Consider the following 21,782-nt stretch of genomic DNA (forward strand, 5'->3'; position numbering starts at 1 on the left):
GAATAATTGTCCATGACGTTTAGGTAGAGCTATAAATGGTTTTCTTTTATTTCACAGTATTGCTTTAGATTAACATTATCTTTTTACTTACTTTGAACAAAACTAATTCAATGAAATCTAAGATATTTCCTCCTAATATTTTTGACCAAGCCTTCATATATATTCAAGATTCATCAAAGAAAACAGGACAGAAGATAAAAGAGGAACACAAAATTCTGTATAAATGCACCTAAATGTGAGACTTAATATCAATCTCAATTTTATGATTGTTAATTCCCAGATAGGTTTTTACTCTTCTTTGAACTTGGGTAGAGCCTGAGGAGTAGCATCTCCTGAGCCCAGGTGAGTGTGAACAAGTGCGAGGCCTGGAAGACACAGAAGGATCAGTGTATTCCAGACAACCTGAGGAGTTCTGGTTGGCCAGGACAGGGACCGCTCAGAAACATGCTTTGCTCACAGCTTCAGGGACCCTGAGGATCTTTCTTCAGGCACAGTCTTTATGATACACACCTGTGGGTAGATGTGATACTGGACATCAGGATCTTTTGGCATAGGAACAATAGAAATGAGATTGCACCAAACAGGACAAGCACACAGACTGTTAACAGGTGAACCTTGATGGGGATTGGGGCACTCCTCCTTAAGTGAGACTTCAGCTGAAAGGAGTCAGCAAAGATCAAGAGAGAGAACAAGCTGCTTGCAGAAAAAAGACAAGAGCAAGTTTGTATTGACTGACAGTTGTGTTAGTCAGCTTTCCACTCCTGTGACAAAATACCTGACATAAACAATTTAAAGGACAAAAAATTTATTTTGGCTCATGACTAGAAGTTTCAGTCCGTGGTCAACTGGATCCATTGCTGTGGGCATAAGGCAAGGCAGAATGTTATGGTGGAAGGGCCTTGCAGAGAAAAGCTGCTCACTTCATGGCAGTCAGAAAGCAGAGAGAAAAAGACTCAAGATGGGAAAGGGCTGGGGACCGGGTATGGTCCCCAAAGTCATCTCACATCTCCATGATTCACTCCCTTCAACTACTTGGCACCTCCTGTTTCAATTACTTCCCAATAATGCCATCAAATTATGATCTCATTAGCATATCTATTCATTGGTGTATGATGAAATTAGAAACCATATGATCCAATCACCTTCCAAAAACCCACAGTTTGAACACAAAAGCTTTGGGGGGACATTTTAGATCTAAACCATAACACCAGGCATGGGTCATATTCTGATAAATTTCATTGGCCAAGGGTACGATTCCAAAGGATGTGTCTTGTGATAGACTTAGACCATCAGGTGTTCAAGATCAATTTGTCCTAGAGGAATTCTGAATTTTCATGTAGCTGGCACCATTATCCTGTGTAAAACATCCCCACCTTGGGTCTAGGCAACTGTTACCTGATTCCATATGTCAAAAATGTTATCTGCAAGAGATATGTGACCTCAAAAATCAATGAGTTTTAAATCTACTAAGATCAAGTAAGGTAAAGGGGATATTGAAGTTCTTTTCCTTGATAACAATTTTATTTTGTGTAAGCACTCTGCTTCTCTCATTTTATCTGTTTCATGATGGATCTGTTGAAAAGAGCACAAAAGTAGAGAAGCAAAATGTCATGCTACAAAGGAGTAATCATTTACTGTACCCTGGGGCTAATTTTGCTGTCCCAAATTTCTATTCCACCATGATGGTCCCTGACCTATGATCAAACTTCCTCTGCTCTGAATTAATGATCCCTTCTGAACTCTAGAAATGGTCCTTTTTGGTGAGGATGCACATCACGATCTTCCTTCCTCACTACTGCATCAAGGCACAGAGATAAGTACAATGCTATCCTATGTGTCCCGGGCAGTCATTGCTAACAGTTTGAAGGTGGCCTGCTTTACACTTGCAAGTCTTTCTTCTGAATCTTCTATGAGAAAGGCCCTTGCTTCATGATATTCCTTGCTAACTACTACAGGTGCTCTAAATTAGCTGAGATGTTTTCTTTTCAGAGTATCATATGTGCTCCAAGCAACTTCTGCAGACCTCCTCGTATTAGTCAGCTTTTCATTACTGTGACAAAATACGTAAGAAAAACAATTTAAAAGAGGAATGGTTTATTTTGTCTCATGGTTTCAGAATCAAAAGTTTTAGTCCATATTTGGCTGATTGCATCACTCTAGGCTTGAAGTCAAGAAGAACTTTATGGTGGAAGGGAAATGGAAGAAAATTGCCACATGGCAGCCAGGAAAGAGGAGTGGTGTGAGGAGGGAGAGGGAGGGAAAATGGAAGGGTGGAGGAAGAGGAGAGTGGTTTGAGGAGGGGAGGAGGGGGGGATAAGAAATAGAAAAGACAGAAGAAATATTTTGGGGAGAAAGGTCCAAGGTAGAGTCCCCAAGTGAACACCCTCCTGATTTGCTCTCTTCATCTGGGCCCTATTTCCTAATACCCCATTCAGTTAGGGGGACATTAATGGATTAATCCATTTATGAGCTTAATTACCTCATGATCTAATCATTTCCTTAAAGCCTTCAGCACATGGTCTCCCTAAGTGGACCATCTTGTCACACACATGTCAGTCTTCTGACACTTTTAAGAGAAGCTTTCTACCTCTATGTATTGGGTCCCTGTTTAGTGAATGGATAAACAGACCATGTCCTTTACTTGGAGGCAGAATTTTGCAATAGGGGAGAGTGTACTACTTTTGGGGTCGAATTGGGTAGCTTTGTAATACTTGAGAATGCACACCATTCTCCATGTGAAAAATAAAATATCAATTGAAAAAAAATTCTCACATGTACAGATTTCACATTTACATTTTCATCTATATAACCCTTCCCTTAAATATTACCCCAAATTTCAATCCTATAACACCGATTAGAGTAACTTTTCCAAACTTTTACTTCTTCATATTTTGGATCACCCAGTGGTCATTCACATATAACAAGATACTTACAATTATTCTGCTTAGAGTGCTCTATCTCCCAATTTATGCTCTGAACAACTGTGTGCGGTTAGTTTTAAACTTCAGACCTAGGACTGTTTCTTGATGATAAGAGGGATAAAACAAATGCTTGTTCTGGCTGTTAAACTCTACTTTTATCTTAGATATGCACCTGATGCTTATTCCATTATAGCTTCTCTCAAAAGGTAATATCTGTCCATTTTCACATGTGCCTTCTTTTTCCATTTCAGGGCTATTCTTTCTTTTTCCCCTTAGTGTATAATCTAGACTTTTGTCCAGAGTAGATGCATAAAAATAATTAGTAATGAATTTATCTCCTTGAGTTTTTGATTTGAGCATGAAACAACAAAGTCCTTGTGAAAGCAATTTGCAAAAACAACAGCAACTACCAACACAAGATGTAAATGTATGGGATTAATTCTATGATTCATTGAGTCCAGTCCCAGGCCAGCATGTGATTTGATGGTGATGATTTCAATCCCATAGGTCAATATGCAACAAATCCTTCTCAGACTCATTCCCTTTAACAGGCATAACCTGATACTGGTTTATAATCTCAAGTTTTCTATTTAATAGAAGTACATTTTTAGATGAGTGTGTGTCATGCTTGGAACCCTACATATCTAAATATTTAAAAGGATTGTTTGTGTGCCCTTATGCCGATGCTGCTGATATGTGACTTGGCTTTTGCCCGATGGGTCCCTGGGCTTTTCATCATCCAGTGCATATATTGGCTACAGAGTGCCTGGGCAGCAAGAATAGAGGGGTTGCTGAGGCATTGAATGCAATCAGAATGTTATTTAGAAAAGCTGGCTTGGCAGCCAAGCTTTGCACACATCTTTTATTACACCGTATCTTTGTGACATATTATTTCTGCTTCACAAGGTCACCTGACCCTGAATGGGACCTGTGGTCCATTGATAACACAGGTGGGTAATGGGTGTGGCATGATTTAGGTCTGGATACAGAGGGGATGAATCTCTAAAAGCCCCAGGTCACTGGAGCTGAGTTCTCCATTCCTCTCCTGCTCCTTAGCTCTGCCTTTTTTTTCTGTTACTGGTGTGTGAGGGAGGTTAGAACAGGTAGGGGATGGTTTAATTGAAAGCTTCTTTCCATGATCAAGGAGGTGAAGTGGAGTGGAAAATCTTAAGAAGTAGGTAAAATTGATCACTTTCTGTACATGAATTTCAGCCCTAAGAGGAGAGTCAGTGTCGAAGCCTCTGGAGCAAGGTGTCTTGTGTCTAGGTTTTCTTCCTTCTCTTCATTATCTGTTTCTTCCCACTAACCAGCTCTCAATCACAAATTCATAACTCTGCTATGAAACATGCACTATTGGTGCACAGCCCTTGCCTGGGTAATGAACAGTGTGCTTTTTCACCAATGCATTCAGCTGCTATTTATTCAGCTTCTGTTATATGCTATGCATCTTTTTGGTTGCTAGAGACAGTATCAAAGAAGAGAGGTGGCCCTTTGTATCATAGAAATTATGTTCTAGAGGGGACAGACATAATGAAACACATGAGTAAATCAAGAGCAAAATGTTAATGACAAATACCATGAAACCTAACAAGGTGAATTGTTGCTAATTTAGATGGGATTGGAGGAAGGACTCCTCTGGGAAGGAAAGTTGAACTGAGTGAGGAGGTCTCAGCAATGTGAAGGTCCTGAGGAAGTGGTTTAGAAAAGGTCTGAAGACACAAGTGAGCTTGGTCTGCTTAGAAGCTGGCTGAAGTTAGTGTTTTGGAAGGCAGAGAATCCAAGGAGGAGCAGGTATTGACGTCAAGTCAGAGAAGTGGTCACTGCCAGATTCTGGGTTAGAATAATGAAACATTTGAAAATGTTTAAAATAATGGAAAGTTGCTGAAGTGTTTTAGGTTCAGAGATGCTGTTGAATTTACATTACTAAAGTCATTAAATTCCTTTTATTTCTTTAAAAGATATTGCTTTATTTTTTAAATATTGTCACAATTGTGTAGTATAATTTGTTATAATTTTACTACATTTTTCAGCTTTAATTTTTTGAACAGGAAAAGAGGGAGGTTATTCTTTTGGTCAGGATAATGGTTATTTTATCAGAAAAGGAAAGGGTAGAGTGGGAGCGTTTCAGATGCTCGGGAAAATTTCTTAATAGTGACTATGTTAGTGTTTCTTTCATATTTAAGTACTCAACAGTACAGATAGGAAGGTAAATAGTCCTGAATTATGTTTAAATAAAAATTCTTAAAAAAATTCATTTGTTAATTTTTTTTGACCAAAGAGTAAATGTGGAGTTAAAAGCAATTTTTCAGCAGCCATTGATTATCCTTCCTTTCCAAATGAGCTTATCTGTGAAGCAAAGGGAGGAGGAAGAAAAAATAAGAAGTTTAGAATGGGATGGCACATGTACAGCAAGTTTAGGTTGTTGTAGGAGACAGATCTATGATACTTGGTGACAATTATGCTGGGATGTTAGAACTCTGGCTCAACCACCCTTAGCCTGGTCACTCGCTTGCTTAGAGACTTCACAAGGCATACTGACAGTCTGAGCTTAGTTTCAGCATCTGCAGGTGGAGAGAGAAACTATCATGTGGCTTAGCACAAGTTAGCTAATCAGTACACTTGTCTACTTGGATACTTTGATTCAAAGAGACTCTATCACTAAGCTCCCCACAAGTAAGCAACCCCAGAAGCTTTTATTCAACAGCCCATGTAGAATAACTCACTCACAGAGCACTGTGTGTCTACTTTGAAAATAACAATTATCAAAGTCTGACTTGATAGTCAACTCAGGGCATAAAAATGAAATCCCAAGAAACCAGAATAATTATCTTCTCACGATTAGCAAATAATTTTTAAGGTAAAACTTCCTTTTATCAAAAATGGAGATACTACTAGGCAACTTGAGGTGAAGTAAGAGTAAATATCATTAATACATTAGTATTCTCATCTATAGATTCAACATGATTTAGAGTGAGACAGAAGCAGTTCAAGTCCTAGCTCAGGTTGGAGTTGAGTGGCCAGGGGCCAGTTCACTTCTCTGTGTTTACATTTCCTCGGCCACATAACTACAGCCCTGAGACTCCTTGTAGCTTTGGGGTAACCCCGAGTCCAGCACACTGAGAAGATCATGCTGAACTTCACCCATATTCCTCTTCTGCCTGAACTTTCCTTCCATAGTTATCTGGAAGTTAAAGGAGGGGGTTTCAATTGAAACAGGCAAAACGTGTCCACTGTCAGATTATTTTCATCTGCAGCTTTACAGTAACAAACCAAAATGTCATTTGCACTCCGGGGTGGCATACACAGAAGGGGCAGTGCATAATAATAGCATAATATGCCTTTCTTTTTGAAAAAAAAATGTGTGGTTTCACTGAGTGACAATATCATGTCTCTTTTGTAGCACTGGGAAGAAAAGTAACAGTGTATTTTTTTCCAAAATATATTTTCCTGACCAAGTGGGTGCATTTTGTCAGGTAGGGCAGCTGCTGACAGCTAGGCAAGGAAAAGGGAAGAATTATGCAGACGTTTGGCAGTGTAAATGTTAGAACAACTCAACTGTATGTGTGTTCAGGAGAGTTCAGAAGCTTAGGTGAACGCGACTCCAAGAAATAAAATGACAGCTTCCCTTAACCGCTATGCTAATGGGTAGAGTGGGAGGTGTCTCAGACTTGGAGCAGACACTGGGGAGACAAGGCTTCTGGGCTCAGATCCCACTCTCAACAACAACTCCCACTGTGATCTTGGGCAAGTTGCTGTACTTCACTCTACTTTAGTTCTATCTCTCCATCTTCGAAACCAAGCTAATAATAGTTACCTTCTCTGCAGGGGTGGTGCAAAGATTAATGAGTTAATGAGCAGAGCATGCTGTGGAGAAAAGCCAGGCTGTAGGAATGTGATCACTTCCACAAATCTCTGATTTGCACAGAGCCTGCCACAGAAGCTTTTCTAAATGTTATGCTCACTCCTTTCTTCCCTGATAATGAGCTGTCCATCGCATTTCTGTTCCTGCAAGATATGGATGCTCCTCTCCAGCAAGTGATGAGTTCTTCTAAGGTTCCCAAGCCTGGGTTCCATGTTAAAATGATAAGGAGAGAGAGCTGGACTCACAGAATGATGGAATTGGAGAGATGTGAGAGGTGAAAGAAACTTAGCTTTAAAATAAATAAATAGCCTAACCACCTTCATGATTCTGTAGTTCTGGGAAAACAAGAAACAATGATGAGTGGGAAGGTTTTTCCAAAGTAAGTGTCATAATACAGACAATATTTACTAACGTAAAGAAAATATTTTCAACTGTATTTGTGATATATTATATCAAGTGCAGTATGTTGTTATTGGTGTGCAGTAAAACAGTTGATCTACTGTAGTACTTTGCTTGGCTTCTTAACACAAAACAGAGTCAAAGTTAGAAAGAAAAATAGCAACCCAATGAGGTGTAGATAAAATCATCAGACATTCTAATGCAATCTTAGGCCTAGGAAAGCAAAGTCAAGTCAAATAACCAACAAACAATAATCCAGTTTTAAGGTTGCATTGTGGAAGAATTCTATCACATAATAGAGAAATGAAAAGTAATTTATTTTTATATACCCAATATCATTTATTGGTCTTAATTTTGGAAAGTAAATCTATGATGTCACTTTTTAAAAAGAGAGAATCTGAGGTTTGTAGATACTAATTATTGCTGGACTCAAAAACTATTTGGAGTGATCTATGAATGAACCCAAGTCTCATACATGTCAATGTCTGTGTTTCAATTACCTTTCCCCTAGCATGAAGGGGGCTTGTAACTTAGGAAAAAAATGTATCTACCAAATTACAAATGCATCCAAGCATCCCTCCATTCTCATGTCTACCAAATATTTGGCGAGCAACCTTGATGTGCCATGGTCAGTGCTAAGTTACAGGGTAGCAAAAACAAAGAATGCCTGCGTGTAGCAGGCAGGACTCAGAGTTACAGAGGGGAAAGGGTCAACAGGAGCATCCTAAGCCACCATGGCTGGACTCTTACAGTAGAACTGTGAGCGCTTGTCCTTTGCTGGGTGTAACATCTCAGACCTGATGATTTGTTCCTGGCCACAAGAAGATAACAGTGGAACTCAGCCTCATCTGCCAGAGAAGTGCTAAGAATATTACAAGAAAAGTATTAAATTCATACTCTATGGTATCTCTTTATCATTTCATTATCAAGATAATCTGTAGTAAAAAAATTTCAGTCTTGTAGAATAAAATTACAGGGGAACTTAACTTTACATATTCTAGCTAGAAAATCTTTCTGGTTAAATTCTTATTTGGTCAAATTCTTCCCTTGCTGTTTGAGCACATCTGAATGCCTTGACATGCTCCTATTTGAAAATGGCCAGTGGCATAGGAAACCCCAAAAGGTAATGTAAAAGCCATAGAAAACAAAAATGTCCTGTGTCTCACTTTTTCACAATCAAGCTGTATGACTACTTGGCTTTATCTGTCATTTGGGATATATTTTTGCGTGATGGAACAAGGGGAATGTAATTTTCCACCTTTCTTTACCTGGGACTAAATAAAAGTCAGGAGATCCAACAGCCCTGATTGCTGGAAGTAATGAATGCAGATGACTCAGTAAGATTCCTTCTACCAAAACCTTTTCAGTGTGTACTAGTTGGCAACACCCTCTTCTCTCTTGACTTTGTAACACATTTTGGCCTTCTACTTATGTGACACAGAATAAAATATTCTCTTTATGAATTGTACCTCTCTTTGTTACTACTTAAGTTTTGAATATTTATCCCTCTTTTGCACTGTTTTACAATATTTATATATTTATTCTTTATATCATAAAGTAAATTATATGGACTTTATGTAAGAGACTGTGCCTTACGTATCTTTGGCCTCCTTCACCCTTCACTTCTGTGTAATCATAGGTCTAAAATATTGAAGGCCCTTATTACACATTTACTTATTAATTCATACAGTTAATCTACCTGGTGTTGAGGACCAGAATCATGTGTGATTCTGATACCAGTTGGTGTTTGGTGTCCTTTAACTTGACTGTTACGTACCAGTGTTTCTTCACTCACTTCTTCCAATAAAGTCCTTATTGCCAAAGTGTTAAAACCAGGTCTAAATTATATTCTTTTATTAGATTGACTCTGATAATCATCTAAGCATCTTTCTTTTTTTTAACCAAATGTACAGTTTATTATTCATTCATCTATTCTTTTGTTCACCACCAAGTTATTCAGTTCCTCCTGCTCTGTGTAGGGTTACTATCATCTAGATGGATACTAGAATTCAGTGGCATATAAGAAAGAGAATGAATGCTACTTTGATGGAGCTTATGCTGAAGGGACAGAGGTTGAAACTAAACATGCAAAATATCCATAAATGATACTCTTTTGCTCACCATGTGTGCACCAGGAGCAAAAGTAAATGGGTAAGCAACTAGGGAAGTCATACATGATCTCTCCAAAGTGACATTTAAACTGAGACATGAATGACAAAATGTGTGCATGCAACAATCACAAGGAAATCATTGCCTAAATCTCAAAATTTGCAAAGAAAAAGAAAAAAGGTAGGTGTGGCCAAAGCATAATTGAGAAGGAGGATGTTTTAAAAGGAATGAGTTTTTCTAAGCTAACAGGAATTGGAGCATGTTTGTCTTGCAGCAGATAGTGAGGAGTTTCTGTAACAAAGGGCAGAAAGAGTCAGTAGAAAGGTTTAAACAAGGGAATAAAATGATTGGATTTATAGCTTTAAAAGTTGTCTCTGGCTGCTGTTTCTATGGGATTTTTTTTAAATTACATTATAAGGACTAATGGGTAAATAGGAAATTCAGTTTCCAGAAATTTTCTTTAAGCCCAGGTTTGTTAACCTAATTTTTTGCAAAAAGTCAGAAAATCTTATTGAAGAAAACATTTAGCAAGCTCACAATAGACTGTATTCCAGATGTATGTATCTGCAACCCACTATTCCATGCATGCTGATCTTTGACTTTGAGCATGCCACAAAATCTCTGGGCCTTAAACATGACAATTCCAAAGATATCTTTGAGCTCTAATATTTTATGACCATGAAATTGGTGCATTAGAGACTGATTAAAATTTAAGAAGCTATGAAATAACACTTCTCTTCAATGTTATGAGTGAAATGACTCAAAGGTATTAATACCACTCATGATGCATGTGTGCAGCATTTTACAGTTAGGAAAAGATACATTCATTGTACCATTTTAAACACATAATACTGAGAAATAGATACTATTTTTTAATTTTACCATGAAAAAGTTGATATTTAGAGGAATTGTTGGTCATAAAGAAGATAAACAACTAGCTAACAATAGAACAAAGATCAGACTAAAATTCACTGTAAAGACTAGGAAAATTATATTTTATGTTTCCATTGTGGCTTTTAATATCTATATTGGTTTATTTAGAAACTAGCTTTCAACTTCTTTAGCAAGTACACTTGCTTTATTTCTTTACTTATTTATTAACAATTATTCAGAGGAAAGTTAAGATTAGATTCTATGCCCTTTCTTATAGTTAAAATATAAGAAAATGTGAAATAAAGACAGTTTTATTAAATTCATACTGTTGTTCAAGGTCTAATACACATTTTCTGTTGTTAATGTAAAAGCCATTGATGAGATTAGTTAGACAATTGCCAAGTTTTATTTTGTGCTCTGGAGACACATAGACTTCGCATATAGAAAACACTTGCGTGTGTGTCTCTTTTAAAGTTTTATTTCCTCATTGTGCCCTTGGGGTTCTGTCTGCTTGTATATGTTGGTATGTGCATACACAGGCTACCACTGTCACCTCCACTGCCACCACAGACTTTGTAAGCCTGAGAGATGACAGGGACCTGTTACTCTCTTCCTGTGGTACAGGCACTGCCATCTGATACTCGAGGAGATTTTAAGATATATTTCCTTGTTTCTGCTTCCCATTACTTTCCTCCAGCCACATTTAAAAAATTGCAACTGCATGCTTTAGCTGCTCTTTGGATACTAATGTGCTGAGGGCTAATCATTGATTGCATAAATACAAAATTGTTTTAATCATGTGGATCACACCTATCATTATGTATAGGATGGAACCAAACTTTCAGAAATCAAGCAAACAAGCAGCCTCCTATGGAATCATACAAGGAATGAGCCCAGATTATTTTAAAATCACTCAGGAGGGTTTGGCAGTGGAAGCATTTCAAAGATAAACCTGTTGAAATGGCTTATTTTTGACAGCCCTTTCCAGAACTTCAGTAGCCTCTTCCCTCTCCTTTCCCTTCCTTCATGTCAGACTGGGCCATGTTTGAAATTTCTGAGCCCACCACGCTTGTGCCATCTTCTATATACACTCATCTCTCCTGAGGAAAGATTTCAACTTCATGGCAAAACTGAAGAAAGCGTGTCAGAATGCTGTTGGCGAGAGAACCTTCTTTTCTACAACTGTTTTTGGATGCCAGCCAAAATTTCCCTTTTCCAGCTTTCACTCTTGACACTATCTCCCCAAGGAGTAGAAGAAGTATTTTAGCAACGGGCAGGTTTTTAACCATGTCCTTCAATGCCAGCCAGCGTGGGCAGCCCAGAATTTTGAGCACTGACTCTATCTTTGTGTCCATATTAAATAAGCAGGCCATTTTAAGACAACTCAGGGCAGCATTTCTTTTGAGGCTATCTGGGGAGATTTCTTTTATTTTATAAAGGGTTTTATATAAGACATCAAATAGTTATGAGGAACGTGGCTGTGCTTTTTATACCACAAGAAAGATTAAGAGCAGAAATTTTTATAGACACTGTAAGAACTTTCAAGGGACTGAAATGCTCAGTGGACTCAGAAGACAGATTTCACCTTCAGGAGGAGATTCGAGTTCACTTAGGATTCAACAAGTTACAAGGGTTGAGAACCCGGAGTAGGTCCCTGGTGTTGGCTGAGCACTCCCTTTGAAATCTGCTTTGCAACTAATTGAAAGAGGATTGTTTCCTGTGAAAGTTTTGTAGCAACCTAATATACAGGGGCCTGTTGTCTGGGAATGGCCAAACAGTAAGGTTTACACTCTGGATTTATTGAAAATAATGGTGTCATTTTATTATTATTTTTTCCAGTCATATGGTTCTTTGAAGATTTTTTTTCCTCTGGATAATTTTGTACCCTAACATAGGATACTCTCTGCATTGCAGCACAGGTTCTATCTAGCAGACAAATACTAGCTTCCTGAAGCAGGCAGAAGACCTCTGTGCAAAGAGAAAATAATCTCCAAGAAAAAGAATGGATTGGGCAGGAGAGTGAAGCTTAAACAGGAGACAGGGAGGGAGTAGAAACAGAGGCATGGCATATGAAATAAAGAGTGAGATAATTAAAGTTCACTGGAATGCCCATTTCAATAAGGGTACATTTGCAAAAACTGAGAGTTCAGTGTTACTAGTATAATGTGATCTCAGCTTTTGTACAGCAAGAATTCAGTTATAAGGATTTTAGCCTAAGACTTTGGCTGAATAGTCTATGATTTTGGCCGAGACTTAAGTATATAATGAGTTAAATTAACTAAACTAAACTTGTTGCTGATTTTATCCTTAGAATTTTTATTCTACACAGGGCTCAATTTAGTCACTGGTGCCAGCGTTCCTAAACTACAAGTCCAGGAGGTTGATATACCTCCCATCTTAGACCCAAAGACTTCCAGGCTAGGAACCAGATGGCTTATATTGCTTTCTACAAGGAAGAGACCTCGTGGAGAAGATAGACTCCCTGCACATATATGAAAGAAGCTCCCTGTACGTGAGCTGCTTTACAATTTTGTGTTTGCAGTGATGTTCTACAACAACAAAACTTTGATCTTCTATATTTTTCACAAAATACTCAAGGACTTGAACAAATTTAATTTCCAACACAAGGCAAACCCCAGTAATTCCAACTCACATTGCTCTCCCTCTTCAAGGTTATTATAGTAGTATAGTTTTAACATATAATCTGTCCCTGAATGTTGAAAGTTTTTTTCATTTGAACCGAAAATTCTTTAGTTTGAGATCATCCGCAAGAGAAGATCGATTAGATCTGTGAGTAGTTCTATCATTCTCTTGTCTCATATTAAATGTATTACCTAGAGTATTATATTAATATATATATCCAGTATTTACAATTGATTTTCCAATAATAGCTTATTAAAAATAATATATATCCGTTTTAGGACAGTTGAGAAATAAATTTTAGCTTTTTTGTGTATACGTGTTGCTAAATTGTTTTTTATTTTTATGTTTGTGAACATATAATTCATTTTAAGTATATAAATACATGTATAAGCATTCTTAATAAATATAATGGATATAATATATTCTACTAAAGACAAATACATATTTTTAGCAAACATAAATTATATGTACAGATGAATTTTTCTCCATCTTTTACATTGAAAATTAAATCAAATAAGTATTTGTAGGTTTCATTTTCTTCCTACCCATTACATATTGAAAACATGCTGGTAAGTATTCTAAGGATGTATATTAATGTAAAATTTTTCCTTTCAATAGCACATGGGATACTCTCATTCTTAAAATTTGCTTTTCATAAAATGCTATGATAGTCATCCTATAGATGGATTTGACATGAACAGATCTTTGTGTTGTTTATTTTATTGTTACTGACAAGATTGAATATTGTAATTCAGTTTTAAATTTATTTAAATTTTGCCAGATTATTGTCTGTTCATGCCCTTCATTTGCTTTTGTATCTTTTTTTTTTTTTTTTGTAAAATGCCTGTGTATGCCTTTTACTGAGTTTTTAACATTTTATTATTGGTTTGCAAAAACATATTTATATTAGTGTTTTCTTGTTTATCTATTGACTTGACTTACAATGTGTGTTAAATTTCAGAAATGTCCCATTTGGAGTGTAAATCTGTTGATTGTTTCTCACATCCCCAAATGGTTTTCATAAATTTCATGCTTAGAAAAATCTTCATTACACTGGAAAAATATTTAAATCTGGTATTTTTTTCTAGCTTTGTGGTGTTTTATTTTTTAAAAAAGGCATTAGCATTTTGATGCCTATAGTTATTCTACGTCACATTCTCAATGCCATTTATAAAATAATCCATGCTTTTGCTGTTAATTCATGATGGTAGTTTTCAAACTTTTTAATTTGTTGCTTTCATTGTTTCTGTGCAATTTTTATTGTTGTCATTGTTGATGGTTTTCTTTTGTTTTTTGGATAAAAATATTTGTCATCCAAAAAGGGGGTGATAGCTAATGGTTTCACTTTATTAACCCTAATAGTGGCCAGATCTCCCTTGGGATCTATACTTTAGTCTCAAATATGTGCCCAGCTCCTGCTTCATTGTTCTTGGAGGTGTATTTTCATTCAAGGCTCTTGACCATTCACCAACCTGGCTCACTGCTACTCTCAGGTATATGAAAATTTGCACATTTCAGGAAGCCTCGGCTCTGAGACTTCTCATTTTCTTTCTTCAGCTCACTCATCTGTGTTAACATTCTACCTGAATTCGAATTACCTATGTCCTCTTAGATGCCAATTGCACCTGCTGGTACTTGTCCTTGAAGCCTCTCTTCAGCCATCCCCTCCCAATACCTCTTGCTCCCTAGCTTTCTGCTGAGTCTGGATCTTTTATTTAAACTTACAAGGAGAAAAATAAATGTTATTCTGAGATGTATACACAGATTCATTCTAGCTCTTATTTGAGGATCATAGTACAAAGGTGTGCTCCTCAACTTAGTAGTCATTAGCTACATGTGCCTGCTGAGAACTTGGACTATGGTTAGTCTGAAATGAAATAAATTTTCAGTATGAAATGTGTACATGCTACATTTATTTAAAATGTAAAGTATCTCATATTTTAAAATTAATTATGTCTTGAAATGATTATATTTTGGATATTTTGGATATTTAAGTTAACACAACTATATTTTTAAAATTAGCTTTACTGGGTTCTTTTAACTTTTTTAATGTGCCTACTACAAAATGCAAAATTACGTGTGTGCCTCACATTTTTAGATTGCATTATATTTTTATTGGATAGTACTGAATAGAAGTTTCACAATGTTCATTTTTAGTACCATGGGTAAAAATATGGCCTTGCAATTAAGAGAACATCTTTCCATGTTCTGGAAATAGGTTAGCTGCCAATTTGTGATTCTATGAGTGTATGTCTTTATAAATTGATGCTGCAATAAACATTGTTTTGCTCATACATGTTCATCTTAATGTTGGTTTCAGTTGTATTGGTTAAACAAAAGGCTATTTCATGCTGCTCTTCTTTCTCTAACCTGGTGCTTAACATTTTTTGCATGAGTACATGTGACTGCATTTTTTCAACATAATTTGATAGCAGAGGGAGGAGTGTCTTTTAAATCTTTTAAAATTGTATCTCAAGCAATTGCACAAAAGTGTAGATTCTTCAACTTGATATTTACTCTGAATAAAATGTTATTTCCCTTATTTTCCATAAGAAATGAACACAACATGATCTTTCAAGCCAGTGAGACCTGAGTTCAAACAGGATAACTTTCATTTTTGTGGTCTTTGCATAAAATATTCATTTTTTATTAACTTTAGTTAACCCATTTTTAATATAGAGTGATAATAATTATTTGAAAAGTTCTATTGTCATCATTTCTAGCTGAGACATCTCCCCTCTCCTTTCCTTCTTTATTTCTCATATTTAGATCCTCTTGGGACAATCAGACTTGTCAACAAGAGAGTATTAGGTATAAGATATTGATGGTGAGTGTGACAGTGGAGTTACTTGCTGAGGAGTGGCCTAATGCCTGTTAGACTATGACTTAATTCCAAATGCAGTTTTACATATTTTATGCAATAGATTGCAGAAAATAATAATTCATCATGCCAAACTTGGCATCAGGAATGCCTGCAGCCCTGAGGTTGATGCCAATCCTGTTAGGAGACATGAAGAATGGATTTACCTTAAGCTTCCTTCTTGAATGAGGCCAAGAAATTTCAAAGCTTTTAATTTTTGCCTAAAGGAAAAGATTCTATGAGTTTCTTACATACCCTCACAGGAAATAGAATTTCAGCAAGACATTTGATAAATTATCATAAACATGAGACCAATAACTGCCTTACACAAGAATGGCAGTCCTCCTGCCAAAGGTACAATGTGTATGGGAATGATTGCAGGGCAGCTGTGGCTGGCTGTCATGGCAAGCAGCCATTTTGGAGTGAGGGAATATGTAATGACGAATGAATGGTAAAATATTCTGACTGGGTGGATAAAACCCTAGAAAGTCTAATATTGTTCTTGCTTATTTAAAGCTTGGGACTTTGCGTCTTGCCAAGTTTTCCTGGAAATCTCTGTGTTGACTATTTTGGGCTATTTGTTAATGCCCATCAAGTTATGGAATGTTAGCAAAGTAACAATGAGGGTGGAGTAAAAGAGCAGCTCCTCCTTTATCTTGGATTGAAAAAGAGAAGGTTGGATTTAAGTTCTAAAAATTTCCCTACTGATTAATACTTTAAAGGAAAGATAAAATATTCAATATTGGAGGATATTAGTGCACTAGCAAGTATCGCTACTTTCTTGTATTGGTCTATCTATGTTGTTTCTTTAGTCACCATTGTTCATTTTCTCTTTCTGTCTGTCTTGGTTCTAAATTTTCAGGATTAAATCTTATACCACATTTAAAGTGTAAGGGTTTATGTAGAAAGATAGCCAGTATAGGTAGCCCAAGGGATCTGTATACACAGAAATGCTCTAGGGTTGAAACAATAGAATGTCAGGGAAGGAAGAAATCATTGGTTTGAATATGTTATGAATCAGCTCCAAATTATTTTTAATTACTTGAATTACATAGTTTAATACGTATCATATATTCATGGATTTGTATTAGGTACATTCACTTGTATGCATGTGTAGGCACCCTTTCCATCAGGGCTAGTTTTACATATAAAATACTTTATACAATTACCAACTTGGTTTAAACTGAGGGCCACTGAAGGTGCCCTGCTTTTTTTCAATGATGTTCTTTGCTTGTCCTTCACTGAGGTTAGAAATTTTGTTTCATTCTGAGAAGCAGCTGAATACAGTGGAAGCAACACTGAGATTTAGAACTAAGCAGAACTGGCTGTGAATCTTGTATTTGTGCCATTTATTAGCAGGGAGATACTGGGGCTCAGTTACCTCTCCTATAAAATGGAGAAAAGAACTGACCTGGCAAGATTTGAATTTAAACAATTCATTGAATGTACTATGCCTACCATATGGTAGGAGCTCAAAAAATGGTTTTCACAGTGCTGTTCCCAGTGATAAATTGTAAACAGCTCTGCAAAGGGTCCATTGAGCTCTGTCAGTCACTCACCATATGTGAATAGATGGATTCGATTCCTTCAGCCTTCTGTGTTGCTGAAACTGAGTCTGGCCATGTGTAAAGGAGGATCGAGGAAGGGCTTCAGTGCAGATGTCCTTGAAAGATCAGATGCAAGAAAGTCACAACAGAGTTGAACCCAGGACTCTGGTCTGCATACCTCAGCATGACAGATGTTAGATCAGTGGCTGGATTTCTGCACATGCTCCTACACTGGTCAGAAATCAGATTCCCTTTCACTGTGGTTAATATTCAACTAGATTGTGAACTAGGTCAACATACTAAGCAACATTCTCCTGAACCCCCATCCCTACCAGTAATACCTGGATACCTTTGTTGCCTATAATAATTATATTTATTTCCTTTTCCACCGGTCAATTTTTTTAGATGCAATCTAAAACTACTATTTTTGCCTCAGTGGACGTGAAAATTTGCATTTTAAAGAAGTTTTGCTTCTCTAAGTCCAGAGAATAATAACCTTTCTGAGGGAATTCAGACATGTGGGACATACAGAGTTTATGGGCTTGAAGAAGTCTTCATAAGGTCTCCTTCCATCATGGCCCTGAAATCTCTCAACTCAGTGTAGTGTATGTATATAATGTGTGTAGTGTATGTATATAATACGTGTAGTGTATATATGTGATAATATATATAATAATGGCAGTGCCATTATTACTGATAAACTTTGAGCAGGTAAAAATTTTTATAAAGACTTTCCATAGAAAGTTTGAAGGACAATTCTAAGTAGTTTAGAAAGATGCAGATAAAGGCAGAAATTCCATTTTATAGGAACACCACAAAAATTTAAAGATAACTACAAAACAGGTAAGTATTGAATTATTAGGGATCATTTTAGAGAATATTTCATTGTACTAAAGTAGGGGGAAAGTAAATCCAAATATATATATATATATATATATATTTATTTATTTATTTATAAAACAAATGTACATTTAAAGGGTTACATGTATGCTCATGAATATTTGGAGAAAATATTCATATATATTCTGCAGGCAGAAATAGATTAAATTGAAAATATTGAATTAGAGGAACATGCCTTAAGTAATGGCTTCTTGGATATGCATGAATTGTATAATAAGTTTAAAGGGAAAGAGATTTTATGGTATTGACATTCTTTTTAGCATAGAGAGAAAGTTATTATTAGGATGTATGTTGGAGTTGGAGAGGAAGTTGAAACAAAGACAGAATACAAGAAGAAGGGCTTAAATTTTGGATGAAATGAAGTTTATTATATCTATGTTTTCTTTAGGGGCAGGGGCCAGGTGCTTGATGACTTCTTGCATTTGCCTGGTCTTAACCCACCTCAGCATATCCAATGTTCTTAAGGGGATGCTGCCTTCTTCCCTGGCTTCATACCATCCTGAAGTGTCCACAGTTCTCTGAGAGCATATGAACTTGTGAGGAATTTCTCCTGGCTAGTAAATCCTCCTCTGGAAAGATCAGGAGAGCCCCATGGAAACCAAGTCAACATCAGGCTTCAGTTCCTGTGTTTTGGGAGTGAGACTGGTGACATCAGCCCAGCTATGACAATCTCTGGTTGCACACATCCAGCTTTGTCCATACTGACACTTGCCTGGGCCCTAGAAGATGTACAGGGGATACTTCCATCTTACATAAATTATCATTAATCCAGTGCATTTCCTTAATGACCTGCTTTGATTGCTTATTCATTTTTTTAAAGGAATTCCATTTTAAAATAATTTTCATTGAAGATACACAGTTATCTAGTTTAGAAAATCAAACAGCTTTTTAACTATGTTAAAAAATAACTATGCATCTCTAATTCCTATTTCCTCAAGATAATAATTTTAATTCTTTCAATAGTGTCTTTTACTGTTCATTTTAAAATTTCTAGTTGAATATACAGTCCCTCTTTAGGTGGGGTTTAGATTTATACAGTTTCATTTGCCCGTGCAAAACTATGTTCTAAATATATAAAAGGGAAAATAATAGCAATAAAAAATAGAATAGAAAGAGAAGTAAAAAAATTAATATGTATTATGTACTGTATGAGCTCTAAATGATAAATGAGACCATTGTATATGTAAACATCTACTAAGAAAAATTTTTAAATTTTAAAAATTAATCAATTTTTAAATTGCATGCCATTCTGAGCTGGGTGGTGAAGTTTTGTCTTGCCTTTCCACACTGTATACACTACCCTCCTCTCAATAATATAATAGCTGTCTCAGTTATCAGATTGTTTGTGGTCAAGTAACTCTAGTTAATCATGACCTCAGCACATAATAGTAGTGATACTAGCAATTCAGATTTGTCAAAGTGAAGCCATGTAGTGCTTTGTTTAAGTGAAAATGAAAGTTCTCAAGGTAATACTGAAAGGGGGGGTAAACATACGTTGAGATTGCTAAGATTTCTGTAAAAAACAACTCTTCTATCTGTGAAAATGTGAAGGAGAAAGAAATTTGTTCTAGTTTTGCTGTCACACCTCAAACAGTAAATTATTTCCACAGTACATGGTAAGTACTTAATTAAGATGAAAAGAGATTACATTTGTGCATGTTTGTATAAGAAAAAAATACAGTATATGTAGGGTTCAGCGTATCTATGGTTTTAGGTGTCCACTGAGGGTCATGGAATGTGTCTCCCATTGATAAGGAAGGCTGCTGCAGAATCTTCTGACTTCCCTTTGGAAGGTGAAGTTAGCTCTATTACATGTACCACCCTTTGCATATACACCACATCCCAAATAATTTCCCTTCTCCACTCTCCAAGTACAAACATGCCACAATTTTGAGATAGCTATGTAATATTTATTTCATTCTGACTATGTAATCATTGCTTATAGCTGAACTGTTTGTCCCTTTTCAATTTTTCTGTTGAGTTTTAATTTGTTTGGATTTAAAAATTACCTTTTTTCACTTGCTGGGGTTTCTTATGTATTAATCAGTCAATAAATCACCCCTAAGTGGCCTGACAGTTATAGAAAGCTTGCAGTGATTCACATGTGTCAGGTAGGCAAGTAGTCTTTATTTTTTCCTGCCTTCCTTTTCTATTTGCCCCCTTTCCCTTGTCTTTCTACTTTCTTGGTGATACTTGTTTGGTAGACCTTCAAGCTTTGGGCTCACAGTTTTCCTTGCCTGCTGCTATGCTGAATCTCCCTTTGTGGTAATTCCAATGTTTGAAAATTTTCTTCTTGTTTTCTTATATTTGACCAATATTTATTATGGATAGAGAACTATATCTTTTATAAAATAACAAAAGAAGCTGGGTGTGGTGGTGCACACCTGTAATCCAAGCACTGGAGACTAGGGCAGGAGGACCACTGAAAGTTCAAGGGCATCTTGGATTACATGGTCAGTTCCAGGCTAGCCTGGACTAATTAGTAATGTCCTGTATTAAGACAAAAGAAAAAAAGAATTTGACAATTTGAGGAAGATGAACAAATGGCATTATAACTCCTGAGCTTTTGAATATAATTAGTATTTGGGATCATCACTTTGCACTTGACCTTAGCTAAAAGCCTGAGAAGCGATGGGGATCATCACTTTGACCACAGAATCATGAAATTTTATGAAGACATACCTCGATGTCCTTTTATTAATCATGCTGGGTGTTCAATGGATCCTTTTATTTCCTTCCTAGAAACATGCATTCTTCATTTCTGGGACTTAAAAAACTTTTTAAATAATTATTTATCTTCAGGATTTTTGTTCATTTCAGATATTTGTACTTTTGGATTGATAATTCTGAATTTTTTCATTTTGTACTGATACTGAAAATTTTCTAAATCTATTTCTCACCACTCTACATTTCCTTTTAATAAGCTTCTCTTTGTGCTTCATAAATGCACCATTCATTTATTCAACGCTCACTTCTTTGGTTCCTATGTAGCCAGAAGATTATTTGTGGAGAAGATGAATTTAAAGCGAAGTCTTCACAGAATTTGTGACATGTGCCAACAGGGGAGATGTACCAAGGCATGGATTTAGTACAGGTTCTGAGATGATTGTGTGTGAAGGTAGGTTAGGTTACTTGGACCTCTTAAACAACCTAACATTCTGGATAAAAATAATTTTAAATGCTCCTGAAAAACAATAAGGAGATAAATGAGAAAAAGGAGATGTAGTGTCAAAATACCATTACCCACTAAAAAGAACTAGAGGGCTTTTGAGAACAAAAAGTATCCAGGTCTAATATTGGAAATATATAAAATGAGCCTGAAATATCTCATCATATCAAAAAGCAAAGAATCTGTCAAAGAATTCTAGATGATGTCAGAAGAGTTCAGGAGGCAACTTCAAGAGGATGTGAGCACCAATAAAAATGATAATTGTAATAGTTTAGAACAAATCAATGAGTTTTATGATTATATTTCAGGAAAAACATCTCATTTCCTTTGGAGAATGCTAAAATTCACCCATTGTGAAACGTGTGAATAAAGGTAAAGCACTATGCCTTTCTTACACAAAAGTATCTCAGAGAAATAAAATATTTCATAAGCAAATTTTTATCAGAGTATTCCAGCTAATAAAATGAATGAGAAATTATAGAATTAAGATATTTAGTAA

The 21,782-nt window shown here is 36.2% G+C and overlaps 1 long non-coding RNA gene across 2 annotated transcripts in view; it reads right to left on the reverse strand.

Moving 5' to 3' along the window:
- LOC110344042 (uncharacterized) overlaps nt 1-17,448 on the reverse strand; it is an 84,548-nt gene extending 67,100 nt beyond the window's left edge. Inside the window, exon 1 of one of the 2 annotated variants that reach the window (XR_015443915.1) lies at nt 17,227-17,448. This is a non-coding gene — a long non-coding RNA (uncharacterized LOC110344042). The remainder of the gene's footprint in view (nt 1-17,226) is intronic. The other variant, XR_002386313.2, reaches the window with a different exon arrangement.
- Nucleotides 17,449-21,782: the final 4,334 nt, after the last annotated feature.

This window comes from Heterocephalus glaber, unplaced genomic scaffold (assembly GCF_053883595.1).
Source record: "Heterocephalus glaber isolate CG9 unplaced genomic scaffold, H.glaber_assembly_v1.0 deba00000331, whole genome shotgun sequence".
NCBI lineage: Eukaryota > Metazoa > Chordata > Mammalia > Rodentia > Bathyergidae > Heterocephalus > Heterocephalus glaber.